This window comes from Cajanus cajan, chromosome 9 (assembly GCF_000230855.2).
Source record: "Cajanus cajan strain Asha chromosome 9, NIPB_CcT2T_4, whole genome shotgun sequence".
NCBI lineage: Eukaryota > Viridiplantae > Streptophyta > Magnoliopsida > Fabales > Fabaceae > Cajanus > Cajanus cajan.
The window spans coordinates 3,527,036-3,535,592 of record NC_138525.1 but is presented as its reverse complement, the minus strand read 5'-3'; positions in this window follow the sequence as shown (position 1 = coordinate 3,535,592).

Sequence of the window (8,557 nt, the reverse complement as noted above, 5' to 3'; positions counted from 1 at the left end):
TGAAAGCATTTTTCCTCTCCTCAAGTCCTAGGCTAGACACATGCCATAAGGCATCACATGCAATAATACATCAAACATCATACATGTTTTATCCACCATCATGATCAATATCATCCTCATATAAACATATACACATGTCATATCATATTCAAACATTCATACATATTACCAAGCATACATATGAACCATTCACCACCATACGTTATATATCATACATATATGAACCAACTATACATTATAGTATCAAACAACTTTTTAATCGACATGATAACAACTTAACACATCAAAACAACATGTATTTCCCTTTGACAACTGTCAAAGAAAACATCCAAAGAGTTATACTCATCCAAATAAGTCTAAACCTATCTCAAAATAAAGATAAGGGGATTTCCTACAACTCTTATTAAGACAACGAGTTCTAATTCCATCATTTACTTTGTCAAAACTTACAAAAACCGCAACAGCTATGACTAATGCAAATAACTTGGCCCCTGTTCACTAAAACAATCATATCTAGAGTTCTAGACATCTTTTTTATGTGATTCCAACGCCATTGGAAAGCTAAGATTCAAGGCTACAACTTTCATGAAGACCATAAAATCAAATTCTGAAAGCACACTCAAGCCTGGCGCATACAGCTCGCGCCCGGTGTAAATTCATCTCGAAACTGCTTCTTATGAATACAAGCCCGGCGCAAATAATATGAGCCCAGCGCAAATTCATACAGCAGCCCCAAAACTTTGAAAATTTTGTCCAAAACTTGAAAAACAGCAAATCCAACCACATGCAAGCCAAGAAACACAATGTATAGACTCCATACAACTCAAAAATAACCTTAGATTCAACATGCACCCACCCGATGCATCAAAATCACCAAAAACTCCATTTTTCCCGAACCCCGAAAAATGAGAATTTCCTCTGATCCAACCATGATTCTCTAATTTCATGCATCAATTGAGTTCCTAAACTCACATGCAACCAAACAACATACATTCTAGCTTCCTTCACCTGAAAATTGGCTCAGAATAGCCAAGAATTGAGAAGAAGAATAAGTATCCTCCAAAGTTCGACTCCTGGACTTCAATCCTCCAAAAACAAGCTTTCTAGTTTGAAATTCAAGAGAAGACAGAAGACATTAGTGATCTAGAGGAAAAGAAGAATCATACAAATAAATTTGGGAGAGAAAGGAGCTCACAAACTTAAAGTCCTTATCTCTAAAACTTCTTTATAAGTTTCTTTGAGAATGAACTTATGAAGTTCCCTTCTCAGAGAAACCCTTATATATTCTTCTCCCTAGAGTCAACTAAACTCTGAAATCTACTCACTACATTACAATACCCCCCAACAAACAGAATTTTCGTCCCCGCAAATAAGCTTACCTGTAAAGAGGAATGCATATCGTTCCTTAAACTGACTCTCCACCTTCCAGGTCGCCTCACCAGTAATAGTATCCCAAAGAACTTTCACCAAGCTGATGGACTTGCCCCTAAGCTCCTTCAACTTGTGATCAATCACAGCTACCGGTCTCTTCTCAAGGTCAAGTTCTCTCTGACTTGAACCTCATCCATCTCCATCACGTGATCGGGTCTCTAATGTAATTCCTCAACTGTGAAACATGAAACACATCGTGTAGGTTAGACAGAACCGGAGGTAATGCCAACTGATAAGCCACTGGACCTATACGATGAAGGATCTGGTAAGGACCAATGAATCTCGGTGTAAGCTTCTTGGCCCTTACAGCCTTTCCCACTACAGTAGTGGGTGTCACCCTGAGAAACACGTGTTCTCCCTCCTCAAACTCTAGAGGTCTTCTCCTCCTATCGACATAGATCTTATGACAACTCTAGGTAGCTCTCAACCTCTCCTGAATCTGCCTCACCATCTCAGTTTGGACCAACCACTACTAACTCACCCTCTTGAAACCAACACAATAGAGTCCTACATCTCCTGCCATATAAAGCCTCAAAAGATGTCATGCCAATCCTCGAGTGAAAGTTGTTGTTGTAGACTTGTAGGTAAATGGAGTAATTCATTTATTTGAAGAATTTCAAATTCTTTGAGGTGAAATACCTTGTTTGGATGAAGAATTTATATGGAATTTGAAATTCAAGCATTTGTGAAATTCCTTAAAATAATAGAATTTTAAATTCTTCCAAAAAAGTAAGAATTTGAAATTCCTCATTTTTTTTTTCTTATTTCACTTATATATTTTATCTTATTTCTTATCTCTTCATGTTTTTAATTATTGAATATTCAAAAATATATTTAAAATTTTAAAATATTATCTAATATTAATTTTTAAAATTATTAAATATTTAAAAATTAGCTAATATTTATTTTTATAAAATTTAATTTAAAAATATCAACATATAAATATATTTTTTAAATCAATTTTATCATGATGAAATCAAATTATTATATCCAACCTAACAATTTAAAATTTGAGAAATTTAAATTGACTTATTCAAACAAAATATTTTAAAAATATCGAGTAACGATATTCATGTATTGGAACTCTTTCATTATCTTTACCAATTTGAAAAAAACAAAAACTCATTATGACATGCAGATTCACTCATATTTTCACTAAATGTGAAATTCCTAATTTTAAATCTCATATTCACTAAAAGTTATTTTTTTCATTTTAATATCATACAAAATTTGAAAGAGTAAAAAAAAAGAATCATTCATACACTGTCAATGTAAGAACATCTGCAATGGGTGTGCCACATCACTGCCAAATTAGCTCTGACTCACTTTATGGGTTGCTTAAATTTTAGCAGAACTGATTTGGCAGTGATGTGGCATAGAGATTGCTTATAAGCAACTCCCATTGGACATGCTCTAAAGTTTTTTACACTAACAACCAATCACATCTTAAAAAAACTTTACACTGGCAATGTAGAGGTGATTAACTAAAAAAAATACAATTTAAGTTTTTCATTTATTACTCATTTACTATTACGTTACATTTAATGTTTTGCATTAATTAGATAGAATAAAATAAGTACGAAATGGCGGAAGAGATAAGGAAACCGATGGAATGATTCGATTTTTACGTTATTAGAAAAATAAAAAATTAATATAAACTCAGTTACCTATATTTAATAGTTTAATAATAATAATAAAATATAATTATTTCATTAAGTTACACTTTTTGTCTTCAATTATTTTTTAATATACAATTTTAGTCTCTCTATTTTAAAATAAAAATATTTAATTTCTCAAAGTTCCATTATCTTAAATCATGATATTTTTAACTATTTTTCTTCAACCATAATTTCTTAACTATTTTTCTCTGATGAGAACATTTTTTAAGATTTTGTTTTCATAATCTTTTAATATATATATATATATCATTTTCAATTTTAAAATTGGAGTTAATATTATTTTAAAATAATTTTTAACTCTCTATATAAACTAATCATTGTGTATTAAATAAAAATATCTATTTTGCATAATAGTATTTTTAGAAAAAAAATTCGACGAAAATTTTTTTAATAATTTTTTTAACTTCTTATTTAATTTAGTTTTTAGTTATCATAATTATTTATGAATTAAATTTAAATATTTTAAAATAAACAATCAATAAATAAAAATTATATTATGCTACAATAAAATATAATTTATATCAAAGAATATATAGTTTATATGTTTAAAAATATTTACTCATATAAAATTTAAATATAATATTTATTCGTATACATAATATATTATAAATTTTAGTTATTATATAAAATAAATATTTAACTTATGTATAGTACATGTTAGTTAAATATGAACATTTATCTTTTCTGAAAGTATTTTTAGAGATTTTTCTTCGAGAGATTTTTTATAAATTTTTTTAATTTTTTTATCTTATATGATTTTTTATTTATAATAATTATTTAAATTTTAAATTTTAATATTTCAAAATAAGTTAGCAATAAATAAAAATATAATTTTGCTGCAATAAAAATTATTTATCATAAATTTAAAATAAAATTTATATGTTTAAAAATATTTATTTATACAAAATTTAAATGTAAATTATATATTTAAATAAAATTTTTATTTTTATATAATTTATTATAAATTAATATTTTAGTCTATACAAAGCATAAATATTTTATTATTTATAATATAATTAAAATTTATAATGTTATATATATATATAAGTATTACGTTTAAATATATAAATTATATTTAAAGTTAGTATGCATAAATATTTTTAAACATATAAAATATATTTTAAATTTATGATAAATAATTTTTATTGTAATAAAAAAATTATTTTTATTTATTAGTAATTTAGTTTAAAATATAAATATTTTATTCATAGATAATTATGATAAATAAAAATAAATTAGAAAAAAGTTAAAAAAAATTATACAAACTCTCTCGTCCAAGAAAAATCCTAAAAGCACTTTAAAACTGTAATAGTTTAACAAGTAAAAAAGTAGACGATATCTTAAGACTCTAACAATACTAACAAACTTTAAGTCAGAATATTAACACTAGAAAAAAAAAATTTAAGTCACTTTTACTTCTTAATTTTGATTGGGGCTTGTTTTGATATATGTCTAATAACTTATAACAAGTTTAGTTTATAAATATTCTATTCCTTTAATTTATTAAAACCCTTTTTTAAAATAAAATCGTAATAGTCCAATTAACATCAAAATAGACGATATATTAAATGTAGTAGATCAAAACACATATATTTCAAATTATTTATAGTATAGTATATAAAAAATATATATATTCTTTTTAAAAGAAAAAAAAATGGGAGGGAGACATGCCCGTCACCCACTCCACTCATGAGAAAGTCTGCCACGAACCTGCCATCCAACCTTTGAGTTTGTTCTATAAATTGAGCTAATGACACAAAGACATTGTATCCTACATATTGTGGCCTTTTCTTTGTTTTTCAAATATCTCTTTTACTCTGTGATACCTCCCACCATCCTCAATGGCACATAATATGCATTCACCCCCCTTTTCACCACCCTACTCTGAGGATGACAAAATCACTAGCTTTGCCACCCTTTCCAATGGCTCTACCCCTATTGTTGGCTTCTTTCCTAACACCAACAACAGTGATAAGCCTTCAGCGTTACTGCCACCAACATCACCATCACCAACACCTTCATCACCTTCCCTTGTTACCCCTAGTGAGCTAGATGTGCTTTTCCATGAACCAGACGAGCAAATGCAACCACAACCTGCTGGGAAGCCCAGAGGGAGGCCACCTGGGTCAAAAAATAAGCCCAAGCCAGCCATGAACCGTCACCAACCCATGCTCTTGACTGTTCCCGCTGGCATGGACATTGTCAATGCCATCATCGATGCCACTCATAACCAAGATGTCACCGTCATGGTGTACCATGCTATGGGTTCCATTTCTGAAGCTACCATTTGCAACCCTCTCGATCGTTCCCGTGATTTTTTCTTCCAGGGAAACTTGTTCATGCGGTCTTTCTCGGGCTTTTACTCCAAGAGTTTTTCACCTTCTCACACCCCTTATTCCTTTTTCACAGCTCAAGTCTCCAGGGCAGGGACTCCCAACATCTTTGGTGGTCGTGTTCGAGGCAAACTTATTGCTGCTAAACCTCTGCAAATTATGGTTTTTTTCATCAAGAAGATCGAGTACTATAAGGCCATGACTCCCTTTATCGATCCAAATGTGACCAAGCCTTATTATAACAACCCCACCAATTGATATGATAATTACTAGGAATAGATGACAAAGTTTCACTTGCAACTTATGTTATCTTCAATAATAATAAAACAAATTGTATCCATGTGCCTCTAGGCAATATTTTCTATAAGATTAATTTTGTATTAAGTTTTTAGAGTTCTGAATTGGGGGGCTTCGATGGCCCTAATGGATCTCTCTATACTAAAAACTCACTTTAACTAGTTTATTTTGTTGTTAGGTTTCTGTATAATTGTCAATGTCTATGCTTTCACTGGTCTTGTTATGTAATCATGCTCCACAGTCCATACTACAATCTTTGTGCTTGCTTATGCTCTGATTGAAAAGTTCTAGCATTACATTAATATATGAGTTAATCACTTATATATTGTCCGTGTAAATATTTTTTTACACGGACAATTAATTATATCTTTTAATTATGTCATGTCACTGGTAAAAGTAAATATGTTTATAATGACATGATATAATTAAAATATATAATTGATTACTAGTGTAAAAAAAATTCACACTGACAATGTACAAGTGATTAACTCTTAATCTATTAAGTCATGGGTATTAAATAATTTAACTCTTTAAAATTGTAAAAGTATTACTTTTAAGTCAAAAGTTATTAAATGATAATATTTTAATGGCTAGCGTTACAAAGTAATAGCTGTTTTAATACTTTAAAAGAAAACATTTAAATAATGATCAAAGTCAAACTAATAATGGAGGAGTTGAAAATAAATCAATTCCTTAATATTAAATTTAAACATTTATTATGTGCATGAGTAATTTTAGAAGTAATTTTTCAATGAGAGGATTTATAAGAGTTTTTTAAATTTCTTATTTAATTTAATTTTTATTTATTATTATTATTTATGAATTAAATATTCATATTTTAAAATAAATTGTTAATGAATAAAAATATTTTTTTTGGTATAATACAAATTATTTATCATAAATCTAAGAAATTATTTATATATTTAAAAATATTTATGTATACTAATTTTAAATATAATTTATATATTTAAATATGATATTTATTTATATATTAATTTATTATAAATTTTAAATGACTTTTATATATTAAACACGAATTTCTAGAACATTTTTAAGATATTTCTTTAACGATAAGGCTTTTTAGAATTTTTTTAGTATCTAATTCAATTTTTATTTATCCTAATTATTTATGAAATTTTAATATTTTAAAATAAATTATCAATAAATAAAAATAATACCGTACTATAATATAAATTATTGATCGTAAATTTTAAATATAATTTATATATTTAAAATCATATATTTATATAAATTTTAAATAGGATTTGTATATTCAAATATAATATTTATTTGTATATTTTATTTATTATAAAATTTAATACATATAATAAATATTTAGCCTATACATTATACATGCTAAAATACTAGTTATTAAAATTTATGGTTAAAATTTATTACAGTCTTAAATATTATATTTTATAAAACTAGTTCATTATTAATTATTTCAAATATAAATATTTAAATTTAAAAGTTGCATTTAAAATTTGTTCTAACTAATATTTTAGTTTGTGCGATGTAAAGGTTAAATATTTATTATATGTATATACTGGTGGAGTTAAAACACTTTGTGTCTCTATATATTTTATTTAAAATAACATACAGAATGCACTTCATATATGTATTGTGTTTTACAAATAAAATAAAATAAAATAATTAAAGTTAAAAATGTAACAGCCCAATTTTCACTAGGCCAAGAGCCCAATTAAGGTGGTTTAGTAGGCCAAAACGGGCCGTTCCAAAATTGGAACGGGCCGTTCCGAATTACTAAATAGACCTACTTTTGGTAGCCCGGAACAAGCCATTTCATAATTGGAACGGGCCGTTCCAAAATACAAAAATTGTCTACAAATTTTAGATGGGAACGGGGCGTTCCCAAATTGAGAACGGGCCGTTCCAGAGTTGAGAACGGGTTGTTCCAAAATATGACCGTTGTGAGTATTAAATGCACCCTAGAACGGGCCGTTCTGGTTTGAGAACGAGCCATTCTGGATGTGATTTTTAGTCGTGAGTTAAGGGTCCAGTACGGGCCGTTCCGGATTTGGAACGAGCCGTTTCGACGAAGCCTGATGCCTATAAATAGAGCACTTTGTCACTCCCAAAAAGGACACCTCTCATTTTCTGAGTTTTTTTCTTCCTTTCTCTCTTCTCTTCTTCTGCACTCTCTAAAGACCGAGGGGAACCCAGCGGATGAGATCAATCAGATCTTTAGTTTCAGCTACTGTTTATCCAGGTACGGGAGAAAAGAGGATTATTTGTATGCAAAGTTACATGAGGGAATTGGGTAGAAGAGGAAGCCCGTAGGATTATGAGTAATTTTATAATTACTTCTGTTTGGAGAATTATTGGTCTTATGTGATTCTGTATATATTTAGGATTATGAATATATATTTAGTTTGTAAGAATGATGATTTGGGAGAAAGAACGAAATTATAGAAAAGTGTTTGTAGGCTAGGTTTTGGAAAAAGGATTATTTCTATTTGAGAAATTGATGATCCCATTAGATTTGGTATATGTTGAGGATGAGAAATATGTATTTAATTTGTAAGAATGATGATTTGGGAGAGAGAACGAAATTGTAGAAAAGTGTCTGTGAGTTAGGTTTTAGAATAATTGAAGATTTTACCGTTTATGTTAAGATTATATTAAATTGCTAATTTTATTGATTATTATATTAATTTATGAATGTTATTGTTATATTATTTGATAAAATTGATGATCTAGGTGAGGATTCATGATGAATTACTTGAGGGGTATGTGAATCACCTTTTTGTGTGGATTGTGTATGTATTGTGGAATTGAGATATGGATGTGAATGTG